The sequence below is a fragment of the Emydura macquarii genome, unplaced genomic scaffold, assembly GCF_026122565.2.
Source record: "Emydura macquarii macquarii isolate MOO-44397 ecotype Brisbane River unplaced genomic scaffold, CSIRO-AGI_Emac_v2 contig_476, whole genome shotgun sequence".
Taxonomy (NCBI): Eukaryota; Metazoa; Chordata; order Testudines; family Chelidae; genus Emydura; species Emydura macquarii.
Genome location: NW_027130613.1, coordinates 947,012 through 969,283, shown reverse-complemented (window position 1 = coordinate 969,283; position 22,272 = coordinate 947,012). Strand labels below are relative to the sequence as shown.

Here is a 22,272-nt window from a genome sequence, read left to right as displayed (position 1 = left end):
CTATCAAAACATTATTATTGTACCTTTTAAAACAAAAAGTTGAAGACGGGAAGGTAAATGTTAAGGTGCGCTACAAGGAAATGAGACACACAGCCACATTTATAAACAATCAGGCCAAATGCAGAGGTCCTTTCCTGAATTTTTACTCAGTCCTTACTCATGCAAAGTTTCCATTCAAGTCAGTGGGAGTTTACATTAAGTAAGGCCTGAATAAAACCGGAGGGTTCAATCTACCATGACCAGTGGATCTGGAGTCAGAGGGCCCATGGTCCCTGGAAGGGACGGTTATGGAGGAGATAGTATGGGAATGGGTGGAGCTAGGCTAGAAACAACTCAGCCCCATGGACAGAGCAGTGCCTAGGGTTTAATGAAGTTACACTTGTTCGACTTAATCTGCATTCAACTTCACTCTGTACTAATGAAACATGGTGGCAGGGTCTGAGCTATGAGTTCTCTAACTGCAGCAGCCAGCAGTGAAAGCCATGGAACTGAACTTGAAGGGGCCTGGAATCCTGGATTTTGCAGACAAACCTAGCCCAGCAGTGGACCCGGTGGAAGGAGGAGTTCGAGCTGTACACAGACCTCACCATGCAGGATGATGACAATAGCAGGAACGTAAAATTGTTTTACCTTATTGGGAAACGAGAGAGAGATCTGCACTACTCTCAAACTGGCTCACACTTCACAACAATCCTTGGAACCCTTGGAACCTATTGCTCCCCAAAGCCGAATGAAATTGTAGAGTGACATACATTTTGCACTAGAGGAAAGAGGATGGACCCATATGTCACTGCTTTATGCATGCTGGCTGCTACATGCAATTCTGGGGACTTGACAGACTCCTTGATTTGAGACAGGATAGTCTGTGGCACTTGGGATCACCACCTGTAGGGGAACAGCTGCTCTGAGAAGGTGACCTCACATTACCAAGATATTCTAACATGGGATGTTCAGTAGAAGCCTCAAGAGAAAGGATAAAGGCCCTTGGAGTCACAACACTTCCAGAAGTGCACTCAGTGGAACAACAGCAAAGGAGAGCATGATGGCCAGGATTCCATTCCCATAGTGAAGAGCTTTTACTGTGGGAGGCTGCATGAATGCATAAAGGAAAAGTGCCCCACCCTAGGTCAACACTGCAAGGAATGTGGTGAGTTGAACTATTTTAGCAGCATGTGTAAGAGCAAAGGAAGGCTGCAAAAAGATTGTCAGACTTGTACAAGAGGGGGATGGCACGTGAGACAGCAGTGATGACTTCATGAAGCTTTCCTTGAGTCCAAGAGCATTTCAGGTTCAGGCTTTGGGACATAAAAACAATGAGGGACAAAACCAACCTCCATGCATGAAACAGTGTTAATAGAGAAACATCCTCGATTTCAGCTGTATAGCTGGACCTCCTACATTGAGATTCCTCAGGATCATTTGGACTCTCACATCCATTACAAAGATCAGGGACACTCTAATAATATACAGTTAGAGCATTATGCATCCATAGGAAAATGTGACCTCATGGTAACTAACCCAAAAAATAACAGTATGTGATGGTGAATGGTAAGCACCACCCAGACCCCTACTGGGGAATACAGCCATGCAAGCCAGGGATCTGGTGATGGTGCACCATTAAAATGTTATAGTTGCAGTGCAAGAAGCAAAAACGACAGTCACATAGACAATGGAGAAAATTTTAAAAGCATAGGAGATATGTCTAGTTTTCAAAAGGTGACAGGAATCTTGAAAGAAAGCTGTCACTGGAAGTAGACAGTAGAACCTGTGTGCTTGTCTAACCTGTTCTTACTTGTGATAAACACCTGTCAGGAATGGTCTAGTTCAGCGGTTCTCCACCTTTTTTTCCCCGAGTACCACTCGGGTCAGGTACAGTCAGGTCAAGTACCACTTCACCTGACTGTACCTGGCCCGAGTGGAACTCGGTAAATAAGCGGGGGGAACACTTTCGGCAGCGGCGAGGTTGCGTGGATGGATCAATACCCGCTGCCGAAACCCTGCTGCCGTTTGGCCGTTTTCGGCGGCAGGGTGGGTAGGACTTTCGGCGGCAGTGGGCTTTCTCGGCAGCAGCGGGGGGGGGATTCGGCGGCGGCGAGCTTTCTCGGCAGCGGCGAGGGGGGGGATTCGGTGGCAGAATCGGCGGCAGGGTGCGCCTCACGTACCACCGAGCCGTCTTTCGCGTACCACCGGTTGAGAACCGCTGGTCTAGTTATTACTTGGACCTGCCTTGAGTGCAGGGGACTGGACTAGGTAACCTACTGAGGTCCCTTTCAGCCCTACACCTCTATGAAAGGAAAATTCCAGCAGCACTATATACATCAGCACACAGAGCTCAAAAGTCTGCAGAATAGGTGTATCATAGCACCTGTAGAGGACAGTACAACCTGGTATGCAGCCTGGGGATGATAAGGAAGCCATCAGTCAAATGTATGCATCTGCATACACCAGAGCCATTAAACCAAGCATTGAAAAAAAGCCACTATCCGCTGCCCATAATTTGATATCTTGTCAGCATTTTCCAAAGCCTGAATCTTCATGGTCTGAGATGTGAGGAATGGGTTTTGGCACATAAGCCTGGATAAGGGGTCCAGCAAGCTGACAACCATTGCAATACATTTTGGTCACTACTGATGGCTGCACATGCCAATAGGCATAAGCCCAGCACCAGAGGTTTTCCAGAGAAGACTCACCCAGTGCTGAAAGCACTGCCTGGGGTGAAAATAATTTCAGGTGTTATCCTCGCTGTAGGTGAAGGGAGCAGTGGTACAGAAACTGAATGAGACCATGACCAAAAGCTACAAGCTGTTCTACAGCAATGCAGAAATCAGACCATAAAATTCAACCCAGAAAAATGTGACTCAAACAGCATGTGGTGATGTACATTGGACAGCTACTCACAGCAGAGGAGCTGGAAGCAGATCCTAGCAAGATAAAGGCAGTCAGAGACATGCCAGCTCCAGTGGATGTGAAAGGAGTAGAACACTTCAGTGGATTGAACAATTTCCTATCCCAATGCTGTCCACACCTGGCTTCAGTAGTGAAACCCATGCATCAGTTGACAAGGCAGGATGTTCAGTGACACTGGGCAGGTCCCCAGCAGCAAGCATTTGACAGGCTGAAACAAATCATAATGGATGCTTGACTTGAAGTGTTACCAGCTGGAAGAGCCACTGACACTCCAGTGAGATGCACTGAAGAAAGGATTGGGTGAAGCTCTTTTACAAGAGCAGCCAGTCACTTATGACAGTAGAGCCCTGGTCAGACTGAATAGGGGTATCCCCAAAAAGAACAACAGCTTCTGGCTGTGGTAATTGGGGTGGAATGATTCATCAATATACCTATGGCCCCCCAGTCATAGTGCACTCAGGCCACAAAGCTCTTGCAAAGCTCCTTCTTAGTAATGCAAAGAGATTGCAGCACATCTTGCTGCGTCTCTAGAACTACCAGATAGAGATCAGATATTATCCAGGATGATTACTGATATTTGACATCCTGAATAGGGCATACATACCCAGCATCAGCAAGCTGAGAGAAGGGAATAAGTGCAGTATGTTAATGGATTCTATGATTTCTGCCAAACTGGGAGATAGGACAAAGAGGCTACAGAAAAAAAAAAAAAAAAGAAAAGAACCCACACCATGCCTCACACCTGAGCATTGGCCACTGTGTTAAATGGGCTCAAGTGTGTTTAATGGCCAGGAATCAATACACAATTCCTGTCCTTGATAGAAAGGTGCAACAGCTGAGAGTCATGTGATCACCACCAGCAGAAAGACTTAACACATGAGCTGTCCACTCCACCATGGACAAAGGGGGAGTGGACTTATTTATATTCAAAGAAAAGCTGTACTTAATTAAAGTGGACTACTACTCAGACTTCTGGAAAGCCGACGATGTGATTGATACAAGAAAAAAGGATAGTGATTGGCAAACTGAAGGCCATTTTGCAAGATATGGCATTCTGGAAACTGAAGGCCATTTTGCAAGATATGGCATTCTGGACATGTTCCGACAGGTAAAAGATCCCCCAGAGTCAATAATTAATCAATTGGAAATAAATGAGTTTAATTATAAACACAGGAGTAATATAGTTTTAACTAGTTATAAAAGGACTTAAAAACAATTAAGCACAAAACATAAACTGATATAAGAAAGTATTAAACAGTATAAAAGGACATAAACACAATTAAGCACAAAACAAACTGATATAAGAAAGTATTAAACAGGCAACTAACTACAAAGACCTAAACTAACATTAACCAGACAGTGGTTCCTTGACCAGGAATCAAACCCTGGTCTTCCACATGGTAGACAGGGACACTTACCACTATGCTACACAGACAACTAGTTGCTTGTAGGAAACAGAGAGGCAGAAGCAATTAACTACAGGACTAGTTGCTTGTAGGAAACAGAAAGGGGTTACACAGACTTAACTGAAAAGCACAGAGGCAGAAGCAATTAACTACAGGACTAGTTGCTTGAGTTAATTACAGAAGAAGGGGGGAGTACACAGACTTAACTGAAAAGCACAGAGGCAGAAGCAAAGTTTAAACAGAAACTACAGGAGGGAATGCTCAACTCACATAGAGATTTCACAGACAATGAGTTAATTACAAGGCACAGAAGGGGGGGGGGGAGTCACACGGGCAGTCAACTGCAAAGGGGCAAACGGGCAGTCAACTGCAAAGGGGGCAAACAGGGGGTTTAAAACAGAAACTGCACAGAAGGGGGGTCACACGGGCAGTTAACTGCAAAGGGCAGTTAACTGCAAAGGGGCACACGGGCAGTTAACTGCAAAGGGGCACACGGGCAGTTAAAACAAACTAAATGAGAGAGAGGGTTAGCAATGGGGGGAGGGGCGGCTTCTGCTTTCAGAGCAGATTTAAAACAGAAACTGAAAGAGAGAGAAGGTTAGCAATGGGGGGGGCGGCTTCTGCTTTCAGAGTAGGTTTAAAACAGAAACTGAAAGAGGAGAAGAGAGTTAGCATGGGGGGGGGGGGCAGCTTCTGCTTTCAGAGCAGATTTAAAACAGAAACTGAAAGAGGGAGAAGGTTAGCAATGGGGGGGGGGGGGCGGCTTCTGCTTTCAGAGCAGATTTAAAACAGAAACTGAAAGAGAAAGAAGGTTAGGATCTTACCAGTCCCAGGAGGGAAAGTTGCAACATCACCCCTGAAGCTAAGTAGCAACACAGAGCAGGCTTACACGTTCAGGCTCGGAGTCCGGAGTGGGAGAGGGAAAAAACAGGGCAGCTGGTGTGTCTAGCAGATGGTGAGTTCTCTCTGGAGCCTGGGGCGTGCCCTGGCTTTAAACTAATCACTTCAGGTGGCCAAGGTTACTCCTGATTGGAGGGGAGACATTTGAATCAGGGCAAACCTTTGGCTGGGAGGTGAGCCGACCGTTAGGGAGGCTGTGCTACTGGTCATGTAGCCAGCTGCTCCCAGTCACCTGGTCAGTTTCAGGAGGAGCGAGGAAATTGCCTAATAAGGTCAGTTTCAGCAGGAGTGAGCTAATGGCCTAATAAGGTCAGGTCGAGGTTTTACTGATGCACCAGGTGGGTAGGTGGGGGCGAGAGGTGGACATATCAGGTACTGCGTTGCAACATGCCCCCGTGGCCAGCCCGAGCACCCACCGGTCACAGCTACGCCACAGACCCCCCGAGGCCAGGTGAACAGAGGAAAGAGGGGAGGATGGAGGGTGGGTAAGGGGAAGACTCCGAGCACGAAGCGATTACACCGACTTAAACAATACAGAAATGGGGTCAGGGGTTTGCAGATCTTCCTCCACTGGGAGGGGAGTATACCTAACTTGTACAGGTAAAGCAGCAACAGTTTTAGAAATAATATGTTTGACGAGGGAAATACCAACAATAAGGGCAAATAACATAAACAATGCAAGGATTAACCAATGCTTGAGTGAGGCAGCCCACGACCCAAGTCCCAATGAGGTGAGGCTGGTTTGCCACCAGTCCCAGCGTTCGCGATCTTCCCAGACCTGCGTGGACAAAGATGTGAGGTCACTGATGACGTGGGTCAGGTTGTTCCACCCGGGCTTGAGGCGCAGACAGCATCGGCCAGCAAAACGAGGATCCAAATCTTCCAAGGCTAGGCAAAAGTCCTTTTGCAATAGAGTTTGTAACATAAGGCGATTTTGTTCAGCGTAGTCTTCCAGAATGGTGAGGGAGGTTTCCACTCATGAGAACCCCTCAAACGACAGCCTCTTCCCAGGTTCATGGAGGATGTTGTCGTCGAACTTGGGTAGCCAGATTTGGGGTGTCCAGTACCTGAAATACAACTTAGAAATACACGGTTTGGATGCCCCCGTGCGGGGCACAGATTAAATATTGAGGGGTTTTTATGCTTCCTGATGGGATGTGAATGCCTCTGACCATCATATGGATGTGGAGGAATGCAACAGCTAGGGTGGTTAACGCCCAGACAGTGTTAGCGGTGACGCTGTGTCCTGGGAGCCCCCAGGCCCAATTGGCCGTACGAGCTATGGCCATCACCTCTTGCTGAGTGACCCAATCCTGCCTGTTTTCCAAGATGAGGCGTCCCAACCAAACCAGCGGCGGTCCGTGGCCCGTATTATGCATGAATTCTTTTAATTTAGGCGTGGTTTGGGTATGCGCCTCAGTAACCTGGGTGGTATTCCCTTGGGCAGCTATTTTACTTCGTGTGACCACTACTGGTAATGCCTCAACCGTAGGCATTGGGGCAGATGGGTGAAGTTTCTCCGGGAGAGGTGGGTACAATGAGGGTACTACGGGCGATGGGGACCCTTTACGTGATTCTGTGCTATTAAGCCCCTGGACATAGGGGGTTGTTTTAGTGGGCACATGTGGCACTTGGGCTTTAACGATGGACACTTGTGCCCCCGTGTCTAACAGGAATGAGATCGGTTGCCCACTGGCAGTGTAGAGGGTGGCATACGGCCGAGTGTCGTGTGGGAGGGTTGTGTGGTTGGCTAGACACCCGGCCGTGGCCCGTTTTTTGCCTGCCCTTCTGACTGCGTGGCGTACTCCATCCATCCCAACCTAAGGGCTAGGGCTTTTTGTTGTTCGTCGGACAGTTTACGAATTGCTTCCTTAGTGAGGTTTTGGTTAAGGAGGAACCCGAACATGGCCCGTTCGGCCTTAGTGCGTTCAGGGAATCGGGACTTGTCGGGTGAGGCAGGGGGCGGTGAAAAGGGTGGCTTTGGTTCTGCCACCAGTGCCTGTCTGGAGGTCGGGGGCGACGGGGGGGGCCACTTAACACGGTCCACGGCCTCGTATAATTGGCTGATAGGGCGCCCATTATATCCCCGCAACCATAACACGGTGCCGGTGTCTGCTAGATCACACCCCTCCAAGGCCCTGTCTATTGCCCCTTCGTCGATGGGGATTAGAGTGGTGTCGGTAACGTGCAGGAATGGAATAGGTGATGCCTGCTGTGCTTGGGTTAGGCCTATGGGGTGCGTTTGGGGGTTCCATACCGTGGCAGAAGCCCCGGCTATAGCATAGATTAGTTGTTGCGGGGTTTTTATGCTGCCTTCTGGGATATGTGTACCACGCCATGTGTGACAAAGATGTAGAAGGGCTACCGCTGGGGTGCACAATGCCCAAATGGTATTGGAGGTAACATGGTGTCCCGGGAATCCGCGGGACCAACTAGCGGTCCGGGCTATGGCGGTTCCTTCGGCGTGGTCAACCCAGTCTTGCCCATTTTCTAGCATAAGGCGCCCCAGCCACACTAGTGGTGGTTCGTCTGGTCCGCGAGCCGTCTCGCGGAGGAAATCTTTTAATTCGGCTTTGGTTCGGGTTCGGGCCTCAGTAATCTGGGTGGTTACACCCTGCGCGTCAGTCTTACTGCGCGTGACTACCACAGGTAGTGCCTCGACCACAGGAGCTGGGGCCGAGGGGCAGGGCTTGTCTGGTAACGGCGAGTATAACGATGGGACTTCGGACTCAGGGAATTGGGGATTGAGTGACGGGTTCTCATATGGTGGGGGTTTGGGGGTATTGGGGATCGGGTCCTTTATGGGGGTTATTTTAGGTACAACTTGGGGCAGGGAAGGGTTATCCGTGGATGGGGGGGTAGTGTGGAGCGCAGTCGTAAGGGCTCCGTAAACCACGGTCAATTTGTCTAAGGTTTGCCCCAAGGTGTGATATAGCACTGAGACTATGTCCTTAGGCTTGTAAACATCTGGTCGCAGTTTTTTGGGTTTCTTAACGTCCTCCATGGCCGCAATTAACTGTACCAGGAGGGCGTGCCCGGGGGACCCGGGGTAGACTCGGGGACTCGGGTTCAATTTGGGTAGGCTGCCCCCACTCGATTTTATTACTTGGGAACAATGTGCCCAGAGCTTTTCAGGGTCGGAGTCAGCTGCTCTTTCGCCTGTGGAGGAGCATTTGGGCTGGAGGCTGCTGTCAGCAGGCGTTGCCCGTAGCAACGGGTGAGAAGACATTAAGCACCCAGCGTCCCATACCGTTAAGGGGACCGTATAAGACCTGCAAGCCTGCCCCCTACCAATAGAACACACCCACTCAAGGGTGTGTCCTTGGTCTTTACTGGTAAGGAGGTGAAGCTGGAGGTGTTTAAATTGCTGTTCCTCATTAGCCTCCTCCGTGACATTTTTCCACGGGCAAACATAATTATTGCCAATAGGGGATCCTGTTCGTGACGCCATGTTCCGACAGGTAAAAGATCCCCCAGAGTCAATAATTAATCAATTGGAAATAAATGAGTTTAATTATAAACACAGGAGTAATATAGTTTTAACTAGTTATAAAAGGACTTAAAAACAATTAAGCACAAAACATAAACTGATATAAGAAAGTATATAAACAGAACAGTAGTTATAAAAGGACATAAAAACAATTAAGCACAAAACAAACTGATATAAGAAAGTATTAAACAGGCAACTAACTACAAAGACCTAAACTAACATTAACCAGACAGTGGTTCCTTGACCAGGAAACAAACCCTGGTCTTCCACATGGTAGACAGGGACACTTACCACTATGCTACACAGACAACTAGTTGCTTGTAGGAAACAGAAGGCAGAAGCAATTAACTACAGGACTAGTTGCTTGTAGGAAACAGAAAGGGGTTACACAGACTTAACTGAAAAGCACAGAGGCAGAAGCAATTAACTACAGGACTAGTTGCTTGTAGGAAACAGAAAGGCGTTACACAGACTTAACTGAAAAGCACAGAGGCAGAAGCAATTAACTACAGGAGGGAATGCTCCCACATAGAGATTTCACAGACAATGAGTTAATTACAAGGCACAGAAGGGGTGGGGGGAGTCACACGGGCAGTCAACTGCAAAGGGGGCAAACGGGCAGTCAACTGCAAAGGGGGCAAACGGGGTTTAAACAGAAACTGCACAGAAGGGGGGGCACACGGGCAGTCACCTGCAAAGGGGCAAACGGGCAGTTAAAACAACTGCAAAAGGGGGGTCACATGGGCAGTCAACTGCAAAGGGGCAAACGGGGTTTAAAACAGAAACTGCACAGAAGGGGGGGTGGGTCACACGGGCAGTCAACTGCAAAGGGGCAAACGGGGTTTAAAACAGAAACTGCACAGAAGGGGGGTCACACGGGCAGTTAGCTGCAAAGGGGCACACGGGCAGTTAACTGCAAAACAGGGCAGTTAAAACAGAAACTAAATGAGAGAGAGGGTTAGCAATGGGGGGAGGGGCGGCTTCTGCTTTCAGAGCAGATTTAAAACAGAAACTGAAAGAGAGAGAAGGTTAGCAATGGGGGGGGCGGCTTCTGCTTTCAGAGTAGGTTTAAAACAGAAACTGAAAGGGAAAGAGAGTTAGCATTGGGGGGGGGGCAGCTTCTGCTTTAAGAGCAGATTTAAAACAGAAACTGAAAGAGGGAGAAGGTTAGCAATGGGGGGGGGGGCGGCTTCTGCTTTCAGAGCAGATATAAAACAGAAACTGAAAGAGAAAGAAGGTTAGGATCTTACCAGTCCCAGGAGGGAAAGTTGCAACATCACCCCTGAAGCTAAGTAGCAACACAGAGCAGGCTTACACGTTCAGGCTCGGAGTCCGGAGTGGGAGAGGGAAAAAACAGGGCAGCTGGTGTGTCTAGCAGATGGTGAGTTCTCTCTGGAGCCTGGGGCGTGCCCTGGCTTTAAACTAATCACTTCAGGTGGCCAAGGTTACTCCTGATTGGAGGGGAGACATTTGAATCAGGGCAAACCTTTGGCTGGGAGGTGAGCCGACCGTTAGGGAGGCTGTGCTACTGGTCATGTAGCCAGCTGCTCCCAGTCACCTGGTCAGTTTCAGGAGGAGCGAGGAAATTGCCTAATAAGGTCAGTTTCAGCAGGAGTGAGCTAATGGCCTAATAAGGTCAGTACTGATGCACCAGGTGGGTAGGTGGGGGCTGGACATATCAGGTACTGTGTTGCAACATGCACCAGGTGGGTAGGTGGGGGCGAGAGGTGGACATATCAGGTACTGGACGCGGTCTGGCAGAAGGGTTACATGAGTAAGACCAGAGGGGAAAGCAAAGTATACTGGAAAAAGGCTAGCACAGCTTACTTCTCCCATGGAGTAAGGGGAAAGCAGGGACCATATTATGACAATCAAAATTTGGTCACTGCTGTGCTCCTGGGACAGCACAACTACATGCTGTCCCTTACTCAGGGTACATTCTCCTCCCACTGGGGCCCAGGCAGTGTGAGGAAAAACCACCTTGAATACAGAGGAATTGGGATGAGGGGGTTGCAAGAACCAAAAGATTGGGTGGGGAATCAGAGGGTTGAGGACATGGGGATGGATATGTGCAGAGGTGAAGAGAGCAGGAGCCAAAGGAAGGGAGAGTGTTAGAAAGGAGCAGAGAGGCATGAGGAAACCGGGGACATGAGGGCAAAATAATCCATAATCACTAGAGTACACTCCTCTTCAAAATCTCAACTAGAACTAAGGAGGCCTAAGCCTGTACATTCCTCTGTCTGCAAATAGCTGTGAAACCTACTGGCAAAGTCCATGCCTTATCCCCTTTTAGGGGCTGGTCCACATAGTTGCCTGTGCAATCTTATTTCATCCCACTGATGCTTATGCAGCGAGATAGTGTCTTGAGTAATATGATCAGATACTATTTTTTCCCCCATAGGACCCCTGCCTCAACCAGTGGGCTTGCATGAAGAGAGAGGGTGTTCTTGTGGTTAAGGCAGTTGAATGCCATCATTGATGATTGGATTCTGGGCCTCATTCTGCCATGGACTTCCCATGTGATTCTGGGTAAGTCACTTAGTGACTGCATTTAAAGAGTCTGTTTTAATTGTTTCTCTTTTTCTGGATTTCCAATTTGAGACACCTGGGGCCAGATTTGCAGAAGTACTGAGCACTGTCAATTGCCACTGACATCAGCAAGTATTCTGCTCTGAACATGTAGAATGCTATATACTGCTCAGTAGACAGAAAAGCCATCTGCTGGGCTTCTCAAATTAGACACCAAAAGTTAGTGAATACTTTTGAAAACTGTGACCTTAACTTCTCAATGCCCTAGTTGTAAAATGAAAATAGTCCCTCCTCATCTCATACAGATGCTGTGAAGATTCAAGCATCAATACATGTGAGTGCACTATAGAAAGCCCATGAGGAAACTGATAATTTTGTCTTCAGAGCAGGGTTTGAACATGTCCTTTACGCTGCTGTAGCCTCCATCCTGGACTGCTCACAAATAGCCTTCAGCATACAAGTCCCTCCCAGCTACATCTGTGTGTGCTGCAGCCAGCCACATCCTTGGTTATACCACAGGGTGACTCCAACTCACTCCCGGTCCTAGACTTTCCCCCAGAAATGTATGTCCTGTACTGCCCAGCCCTCTCCTGGCCAATAAGAGTTTATATATAGAGTCTGTTATCCCTCTAAGAGAAATAATGTGCACACAAATTGCCACCCCAATGGAATTTCCCCGAACACTTCAATTTAAACACATTGGATTAGATAAAAAAATAAAACAAAATGTATTAAGTACAAAGATTTTAAAGGAGTACAAGTAATGAGGCATAAAGGGCAGAAAGGGTTACAAGAAAAATAAAGATAAAACGTGCTTAACTTAAACAGACTATTAAATTCAAAGCAAAATTTTCTCATCACATGCTTTCAGCAGTCCTACTGACCAGACCTCTAGGTCAGCACTTCTCCCAGAATCCAATGAATGCTTCCTTTGTTGTGAATGATGGCCAGGCAGAGAGAGGGGTCCCTTTGGGTGTTTGTCCCTCCTTTTTATAGGTTCAGTCCCCTCTCAAAAGATGTTTCCAGCTGGTAAGCAGAAGACAAGAAGTTAATGTGGGGAAGGATGTGCTACTGTTTTCCTCACCTGTTTGAGCATCCTGTGTTTCCCTTCCTGCTTGATGGCTCTTTACTGCTTAAATGCAAATTAAGCAGAGCTTACATTCCTTTGCTTAAGACAGACCTGTTTGCCAAGCTCAGTTTGGAACATGTATTAACAATACCATACAGTGGAATCTTAACTTCACATACAGTGTTGCCACATACATTCTACCAGGACAATAATGATCAGCACATTGTGTTTTAAAATGAGATCTTACAAGGCATGCTTTGTACAAAGATGATTACAATGGAGCAGAGGTCCCCAAACTGTGAGGCATGCCCCACCCTGGAACATTTGGGGGTGCAGCAGGCTAGTCCCCATGGGGGACGGGCAGGGAGTGCCACCCCACCCTTCTCTGTCCAAAGCTCTTCTCTAGCCCCACCCCCCCAGCATGGCTCCAGCCTTGGCTCCCAGTCCCGCCTCCTGGCCAGGGTTCCTGGCTCAGCCCCCAGTGCCTGGCCTTGGCCCCCAGCTATTGTTCCCTGCTCAGCCCCTGCTGCTCCTGCCCTCACTTTCCCTCAGCCTTAGTGGGGGATCTAACAACGTAGTGATGATTTATGATCCCAGTTGGGTGTAATGGAGCTTAATTATAATGACCAACCCCAGCTGCAGTGGATAAGGGAGAAGACTACTTACACTGAGTTGTGACCTTGATCAAAGGAAGACCTAGGAGTGAGGAACAATTTTTATTCTTGCTCTAGGAAAGACTGAGGAAGCCATGCTGGAAAATCTCTGTAAGAAAACAGGTCAGGTTTATGTGTGAGGAGCCCTGAGACAGGGCTTGCGAGGAACAGGGAGATCCGTGAGGTAAATTGCTACAGTCCCTGATTAAACGTGTTGGAGAAGAAACTGTTTAGGAGAACTCTACAGGTCCCAGGAGTAGGGGAAAAGCAGAAAACCTGAGAGGTAGGGTAGGAGAATTATCAGTTATAAGACATATAGTTGGATCTGTTACCCCCCAGATGGGAATTTAACGTGTAGGAGACTTGGCTGAAGGGCCAGGCCATTGGCCACCCAGATAGAGATGGCCTGTCCCTATCTTCTCCCATCCATCGTGAGGCCAAAGAAGTGGCCACCAGGGTTTATGTGCAAAAGATGAGGACCCCTACAATGCCATAACTAGGCATAAGGGTGAGCCCATGAGGTGAGGGTGTGCTATGACGACGAGGTCCTGTGGAAAAGGTAGAATTATCATATAATTGAAGATGTCAATGTATATACACAAAGTGTCTGAATTAAATTTGTACAGGCAACCTTAATTCTGGCATTTCATAACCTTTGAGTATTTGACATTGCAACCTTAATGTTCTAATTCAGTTTATGTAATTTGTACATGTAGATGAGAAAATTAAACTAAGCCACTTCTTGATGAATGTACAAGCTCCACAACCTAAACATTCATTTCATCTGCAGGCAGGGAGCTTCTCAATGTTGTTCATTGGAGTTCCCTCTGAGGAAAGAAGCATCTTTACAGGAGTGGTGAAATTTTAAGACTCTGGTAGAACCCCTGCTTATTCAGTGGATTTTAATAGTGTGAAAACTGTTGAATAAGGCACAGGAGGCTGGAATGTTGTTTTATCATTTCACTGCTCTGTGGGATTTTTATTAATAGTTTGGTGGGGACCTTCCTTTGCTTTTTCCTTTAAAATCTTTCATTGTTGGGTAGCAAGTATCCCTGTATCTTTCACTCAAGAGAGTGAAAATGCTCCATCTTGGGTAAATATATATTTATTCATTCTTAATAAAACAAAGTGACTCCCACTGGAACTATTAGTTTATCAGTTAAGCATGTAATTAAGCTTTTTTTAAAGCATATTCTGTACCCAGCAGACCAGAATGCCAATGTAAAAAAGCTTTTATTTATAAAAGAGACGTTCCAGCCCATTAAATTTAGTCACAGTATTTGTCCATTTTTCTACGTAAACATGTGTCAGTTATTCAACTCACCGGAATTGAAAGTACAGTTCCAAGATGTGGGGTGGGAGGGAAGATTTAAGTACACAGTCATGTGTGAAAATTGCATTTTCATTTTTTAATATCATCTATCGTCCTGGCAGAAGGTGGACAGTTGTACCAGCCCAAACTCAGCCTATTTTTATGGCCATTTTGCAAAGCAGTTTGGGAAGTATAAAATTTAGTCAGAGGCATTCCTAAAAATAGGAAGGATTATTTGAATTACAAATAAAGAGGCCCAGCAGGAATCCCTGCTTTCAGTGTAATTTGTTTCTTTACACAATAGGGAAGGATGGCAATAAAAGAAGAACTCCAACAATAAACAGCCTTTTAAAATCTAAACCTATTAGAACCTGTGAGGTGACCATCATTCTGCCAAATGGGGACTCCTCTCTTCCCCCGCGCCAATTATTAACAATTCTTAAATGTCACTATTTCTGTATATTTAGGCACATTGTATCCCTGTAAGACAGATGCAGACCATGAAACATGCATTCACTTGCACACTACATATGCACAGACTCCTTTTTATGCTGTTTATAATGATGGTGCAAAGAAACACTCACAAAAGACTTCCCATTATTTTGTAATGTTCTTGATGACAGGAGATCAACATCTTTCTTCTCCCTAGTCAGCCATGATGTTTCTTGCTACAGTGCTAGTTTGCCAAAGTACTTGTCATCACTACTGAAAATCTTTTTTACAGCTGTCTTGCTGGCAGCTCTAAACAATGTTAGAGCTTTAATAAGTCATTTTAAATGTAAGTTCAGCCTATTTGCTCTTGTACAGCAACTTCCTTCCATGGCTCTCAAAGCATCTAGCAAACAGCTTGTATTAAGCACCTTGGTACGTTTGATACTATTTGCACACTTTAAATTACACACTGGGACAGCTGGTGTTCAAAGGTTAGGTAGCTCACACTGGAAAACCTTGGCAGAGGTGAGACAAGCCCTCATTTCTACGGACTGAGTCCTCTGTTCCCATTACTTTTGTCACTTCTCACCATGGCTTCCAAAAAGTGATGAGGGTTTGTTACCATGACATGGCCACACTGACATGTTACCATGACATGGCCATCTCAATTTGTGGATTTTTTTAAATCTGCTCTGCTGTAGTTTGTATCTTTCGTAAGCAATGTACGAGTATTACTAACACAAGCCAAATCCCCAGCTAGTGCACACTGTTATAGCTCTGTTGACTTCAGTGGAGCAACACCAATTTACACCAGCTGAGGATCTGGCCCTGTGTCCCACCCATAAGTAGAACTATTCAAGTGTTAATAAATACATAAACTTTTTTGCTCTAAAAGCAAAAAATGAGGATTGTTTAGGTAGCCAAGAGTATTTCTTTTGATCAGAGGTATAGCGAAACTGCTGGACTACATTCCCCCATCAAAAAGGAACTGGCACATTATTTACTGAAGAGGTCACCCTTCATAGTATTTGGTATTATAGGTAGAGTTAGCATTTAACAAGAATTATTGTTGCTATGAAGATAAAATATTTCCTTTTTAAAGAGTGATTGTGGATTCACACGACACTTCACTGTACTAATTTGTTCATGGTGTATTTTGAAGCAAAATATATTCTAGTAATTAGCACTTTGTCAAGCATATATTATCAGTATCATACAATGAACATAAAATCAAGAGTTAACTCTCTTAAAAGTATCATAGGTATTTTCTGTTCTGAGCATAGAGAAGACTGTGGAATCTCAATAATTGAGTAGTAACCATAAAAAAATCCTGATTAATTCTTTAACTGTTCTACTGAATATTAACTTTTAACAAGATTTTTAAAATACCATGTGATAGGGAATTATTGGTGTTTATTACTGCTTTTAAAATGGTTCTATTAGTAAACTAGTTTGTTCTTTCATTCAGTGGAACATTACACTTATTTATAAATAAGGGACTTTTGGATACAATCGTCAAATTAAAAACTAAGTGACCTTTTTTGTCTTCAGTCTTCCGTCTGGCTCCCCTGAAGCACTCTACCTTTTAATCAACTGATTAGAATAACTTTGATCATCATAAGTAGTTCACTATAATTACAAAGTTTCCTTATCACAGGAATGTATGACAGGAAGGAGATTTGAGTACAGTACAGAGGGTTAATAGTTTAAACGGACAGGAACACCAGATACAACAAAGGAGACCAATAAGGATATGTTCACTGTATGTGTTGTGACTTTTACAGATAATAGGCCAAATTCCACTCTTATAGCTACCTAAATCAGAGTAACTAATGGATTCTAATTAAATCAAATGGATCTATATTAATGTAATTGCAAGCAATATTTGTTCAGCTCTCAAATTTAGATCAATTATATGACATTGACAGTGAAGACAGAAAAGGAAAATTTTCTAGTACTTACCATTTATGGTGTACAAATAAGTTGGACAGCTAAGTAGGGTAAAGATTTTTTTTTTAGTTAAATTTTCAATCAATCTCAGCTCCCAGTTAGCACCATAAGCAAGGCTGACATTTAAAAAAGGCTCCACACCCAACTTTGCTCCCATTGTGACACAGCCAATTCAATGTGCTGAAGTCTTTTGAAAATCTGGCCATCTCATTTAGATACCTAAATGGGAAGTGAGCCATTTAGAAAATCTGTCCCCAAATATGGATGCTGAAGAATTTTAATAATTCTGGCCCTAGGATGGAACAGGCTATCCATTCTCTACCATGTATGAGAAATAGTTGTCAAGCACATGTATTGGGTGGGCTCATTGTAATGGGATAATTGGGGGGATTTTTTTTAATCCATGATGGGCAAGACAGACAACTAAATGAAAAGAAGCCTAGCTGTTCTGGTTAAGTTAGTAGATGTCCAGACCTTTCCAGTCATGGGCTATGCAGTATAAAAACTCTGTCCACTCTTCCATCATCTATTTCTCATCACTTTGAGAAAGTGAGTTTATTACAAAGGTGTGTGTTCTGGTTTGGCCATGGTTAGCCCTATATTTAGTACCATTACCTTCTCCTTACCTCTTCCTTCCTCCCCCACCCTCACCCTTTTTTCAGATCTATTTCTAGCATCATCCTGTATTGCCATGAGGGACTCTGAAGAACACAACATACAGTTGTCATACTGCTGGCATCAGTGATGTCACATGCAAGCTGCCCCTCAAAATGCAAAAGAAAAATCAGAAGGGAGTCAAAGTACTGCATGAAAAATACGACATTGCTTAGGACAACTGTGACCCGTCCATGCCTAGGCTAGCCACCTGAAAATGCCACGGTCAGGGCAGGCTTTAAAAGGAGAGCAGATTCTCCCAACACTGGTGGGTGACACTGAAGTCAGACTTCTCAATCAACCACAAACAGTGCTTCTGATTCCCCACACTAGTTATCAAGAAGCCAAAATAAAAATACACACAGCCCCCTTTGCATTTCAGTCTCTGGCTCCCAATCAGCCACTAGGTCCAGTAAAGAGACCAGTTATTTAAAACTTTATGCTCTTTACCAAAAAGAGTTCCTCCTGACCCCAAAGGGTCAGCCACAGTACCAGATTAATATGAGTTTGGCTCTTACCCAAAATACCATGCTGCCAGCCAATCCTTTAGTAACTAAAACTAAAGGTTTATTTTAAAAGGAAAAACAAACTTTAAGAGAAATGTTAAAGGATTAAAGCAATCACATACATACAAATGATTGGAAAGTCCATATATATCAGGTTTCTAATAGAATTGTGGTGTTTTCAGGCTTGTATAATCCCTCTGGTATACATCCAGTACATGAATGGGTCTCAGTCCTTTGATTCACAGCTTAGTTGTAGATGAGTTGATTCAGAGGTAGGTGAAGACTGAAGACCAAATGGATGTGGTGCAGCTACTTTTTATGTCCCTTGGCCTTTTCCATGCTGCTCGTGAAAATTTACAGAAATAAGATGGTCACATGAGTAAGTTCTGGTAACTCATCAGGAGTATCCCTGCTTCTCCCCCTGGGCCCATTGTACCTGTAAGTTTCCTTAATCGGTCATTAAGCAGGCTAGTACTGCAGGCATCCTGTTGGGGTGTTGTCCAGAAACACAGCACAAATTGAAATACAGATACATCAACTGTATCCATAACTTCCAATACAAATAGGGCATATGAACATAAACAATACCATCATCCTTAGTAAATTATAACCTTTCTAATGATACCTGACATGGCATATCTCAAATTATTGTAATTTTGAAAAATTGATGTTAAATATCATAAATGGTCCCCTAATCCAGCGAGCGTCACAACCACCAACTAGGATTCATGGCTTGAGCTCCTCCCAGCTGGTCATGAATCTCCAGGAAATGCCTTATTCCTCAAACATTGTTTAATTAAAAGCCTTAGGGACTTGGACTACATGGGAGAGCATGTAATCTCTGAAGGCACATGTAATTGAGCACAAGTGTCTTCTCAGAACAGGAGAGGCACATTTGTCATTGCTAGACATTTTTATCTTCCATATTTTTACACTTTCATCCATACATCTCAGACCCTCAGAGAGTTCCTCAGAAGGGCAAGCTTAGCCTCTTTAGGCCTTGGTGCCTGCTCCTCCAACATGGTGAACTTCTGCATTTCTACACTGGCTTTTGTCCCCAGCCCCTAGCAGTAAGGATCCACCACTCAGCCACAAAGAAGTCAAAGCAGTTGCCAAAGATCTCACAAAGTCAATCGTAGAAAACCAGAAAGACTAATGTACCTAGATGATCTGATCCGTCTGGCTTTACACTCGGACTCTATACTCTATAAGAACTGCTTGTTCGGCAGTGAGATGCTATTTTTAAATCTTTGCAATATATACATAAATTAGGAAAGGGCTGCTTTTTTCTGGGGGCAGAGGGGATGTTTTCTATTTCATTCTTACAGTATGTTACTTATCTAGATCCCAGGTCTTACCGCACTTACGCTGAAAGCATGATTCCCAGACGTATATCTGGAGTTCCCTTCCACAGGTAGATCTCCTCGCTTCCATGTGGAAAGTGGACTCTACCATCTTCATGAGGCACAGTTCCCTTCCTTTCTCCCACCGAGTTGTCCATGAGAGGTGAGGCTATGGATACTGGACAAGCCAAAAGGAGAAATGGGTGGGCTCTATGTAGTGATGGTGGTGTGGTGCAAGTCATCCCCTCTTGCTCCATGGAATATGAGAGAAAAAAGTGCCAGGCTGCATTATCTTTTCTGCATAGCTCCTGTGCCTATCTCAGGGAGTCCTAGGGGCTGTGGTAGCCAGGTGTATCCCCTGGTAGCCAGCTCAGATGGAGCTTTTGGAGCGACTAAGGAGTCAGAGAGGAGGAAGGTCTGCTAGGACCCAGAGACAACATGGAGGCACAGAGCCTCTGCATGGATGGCCATGGCCTGCCTCAAATCCCAACACATCTACCAGGTTTGGGGGCAATCCTATGCTCTTTTCTGGGGAGGCCTGTCAAGGTACAAATACGCCCCATTTCCCTTTTGGGGGCAGGGCATGGGACTCATGGCTCTGTAGTTAACTCTATCTGACTGCCCTTGGCCTCTGGGCAGAATGGCCAGAGCCAATAGCTGCCCCTGCCTGCGGGGAGGCGCAGCCTAATGGCTGGAGGTGATAGAGCCATCACCCAAGGTGGGAGGGTGGGTTTGATGGCTAGGGTAGGAGGACCCAGGCCCACCCTGTTCCATAGCCTTAACAGCAGCAGAGTATCCCACCATTGAGTCAGCAGGGATCCCACCAAACCACACCAACTACACCGCAAACTAATACTGGTTCCCCCCGGGCAGTTCCTACCATATCTTTCAGTACTGTAGTTTGGGGTCATCAGTGTGTGTGGTTCCTGGCAGCTCCAATCCCTCTCAGAAGTCCACAGGTACCTGGGCATGTGTCTGGATCTCAGTGCCTCAGGTTTCTACAGTCAGGTTCCTACTGCTTCTGAACTGGAGTCTGCAAGGCATGTCCCTCTTTTCTCAGCAGCCAGCCTGGAATGAGCTGCGCTGCTCTCTTTTATACTGAGGCAGCAGTTGGAGCAAGCCGAGTAGGGGTGAGGAAACGTGGGTTCTGCTGCCAAGAGTACTGGCTTAACTCCTTCATCTCCAGTGCAGGGCAAATACCTCCCCTCCCCCCGGTCACAAGGCCAAACTCCAATCTCCTGATGGAGTGACATGGCAGGAGTGCTGGGAGGAAAATCCTCTTGAAGGTAATCTCGCAGAGATCTCCTCCCCAGAGGAGGGACTTTGACATGGGAGGGGATAATCTTGACCTCACACAGAATCATTAGGTGGGGTTTGCAATTCCACTGCGCTAGATTTGTGTTGAAGTGCCAAACACTGAATCAGCACAAAAGAACTGCAATCTCGCTGCTATACTCTGCAGAGGAGATCTCTGCATAACTCTGCACTGCTGTATCTCAGAGATGGAAGAAGTGACCCTATTTGGGATATGGCTAGTGAGTATCCCCAATGAAAACCCACAGGGGCCAAAGCAATGTAGGAGAAGAGTATCAGGCTGTGTCCATTACTTTCAACTGTATACCCAACTGCACGTCAGCTACATGGGTGACATGGGCATGAATAATGTCTTGAGCTGAGATTTCCTTCTGAGTATTTGATGTCAGAGCAAAGGCTTATTACTCAAGCCTTTCTCAGATTTACAGGACTGGGCCTGTATTTAGCATACACTATCCTGCTTATCATTTGGAAAAAACAGATGTATGTACTTTTTTTTTTTTTTACAAGGAGTTTGTTTTAAACTGTAGCAGTGTCCTAATTCTTATCAATACTTCTACCCTTCTATGCCTGAACTGTGCTTGAATTAGAAGGTGAAGTTTGGTGTCTATGTCATATTGACTTGTTCTCACACCAGCCTGCTAGCCTGCTGAGGAAAGGTTGGTGCCTGCAATCATGTCATGCAAAATTAATTCACTGTGTTAAGTAGCTAGTACTATAACATAATGGGATAGCATTACCTAAAGCCAAGTGGGGTCTTGCAGAACAAGATCTCTTGAGTTGAAATACTGGTTCTACCACTGATGTTTCATGTAGCCTTGAACAAGTCACTTGATCTGTCTGCTTCAGTTCCCTCATCTTTAAAAACTGGGGAGCAGGGGCATGACTAATAAGTCTTTCTTACTTCACAGGTGTTCCGAGGATTAATCGGTAGAGTTTATGTAGGGAATTGAAAATATAAAGCACAATATAAGCACAAACTGTTGTCTTCATTTAAGGTTTAAGTGTGATTTTTGTCACCACATTGGAACTATGTAAAATGTCCAGCATTTGTGAGAATATGTTTTTCCTGCAGTTGATTACTACAAAGCACTTGTTTTCATTGCCAGTTCCAGTGAACTTGTAAGCTGCCACGGTGCTAACGAATATACAATCTGAATAGTAACTCAAACTGCAGCAGTAATGGTTATCGGGGACATTACTGCGTATATAGCTTTTGTTTTCTTGGCCTTGCTTCTGACCGAAATGAGTTATATGCAGTTGTCAAAAGCTTTGTCATCTTAAAGGGGACATTTTAGAATGTTTGTTTAAAAAACAAACTGACCCCAAAACACTGTTGATATGAAGTGGAGGAAGTAGCTAAAGATTTGCTTCCATATTCAACAGGTTTCTCAAGGAACAGCCAGTGCATTGTGATTAGAGAGGCTCAGATATTGAGGGGAAAATGTGTGGCTATTTTGCAGATACCAGGCTTTGATTTAATGTGACTGTATTGAAGCCCTTTAGAATTCACCAAGTTGCAAATCCACTTGATGGGTAAGCAGAGGCCCTAGGCACATCCCAATATGGGGCTCCATCTTGCCTGTGCCCCAGGCTGGTATGTGGAGCAGCTGTTGTTGTGTAAGGTTGTGAGGTGTAGATATAAAGGCCAAAAGCATTTAGAAGGCAGAGCTCTGGAGTGCAGGCTGCAGTTAACAGCAGTCTGTGGTTTATGTAGTTGTGATGCTGGCTGGATTAGGGGGGCCCTTGAGGTGTATTCAGGAACTCTGATTACTCCCTTCTACACCAATCTTGTGTTAGGGGTGTG

General features: G+C 45.4%; 1 long non-coding RNA gene across 1 annotated transcript; it reads right to left on the bottom strand.

The window, feature by feature from the left end:
* Positions 1–17,988: 17,988 nt before the first annotated feature.
* On the bottom strand, positions 17,989–20,202 carry LOC137146725 (uncharacterized). The gene is made up of 3 exons (XR_010918021.1): positions 20,032–20,202; positions 19,167–19,329; positions 17,989–18,148 (listed from the first exon to the last, which is right to left on the bottom strand). It is a non-coding gene; the product is annotated as an uncharacterized lncRNA (long non-coding RNA).
* Positions 20,203–22,272: the final 2,070 nt, after the last annotated feature.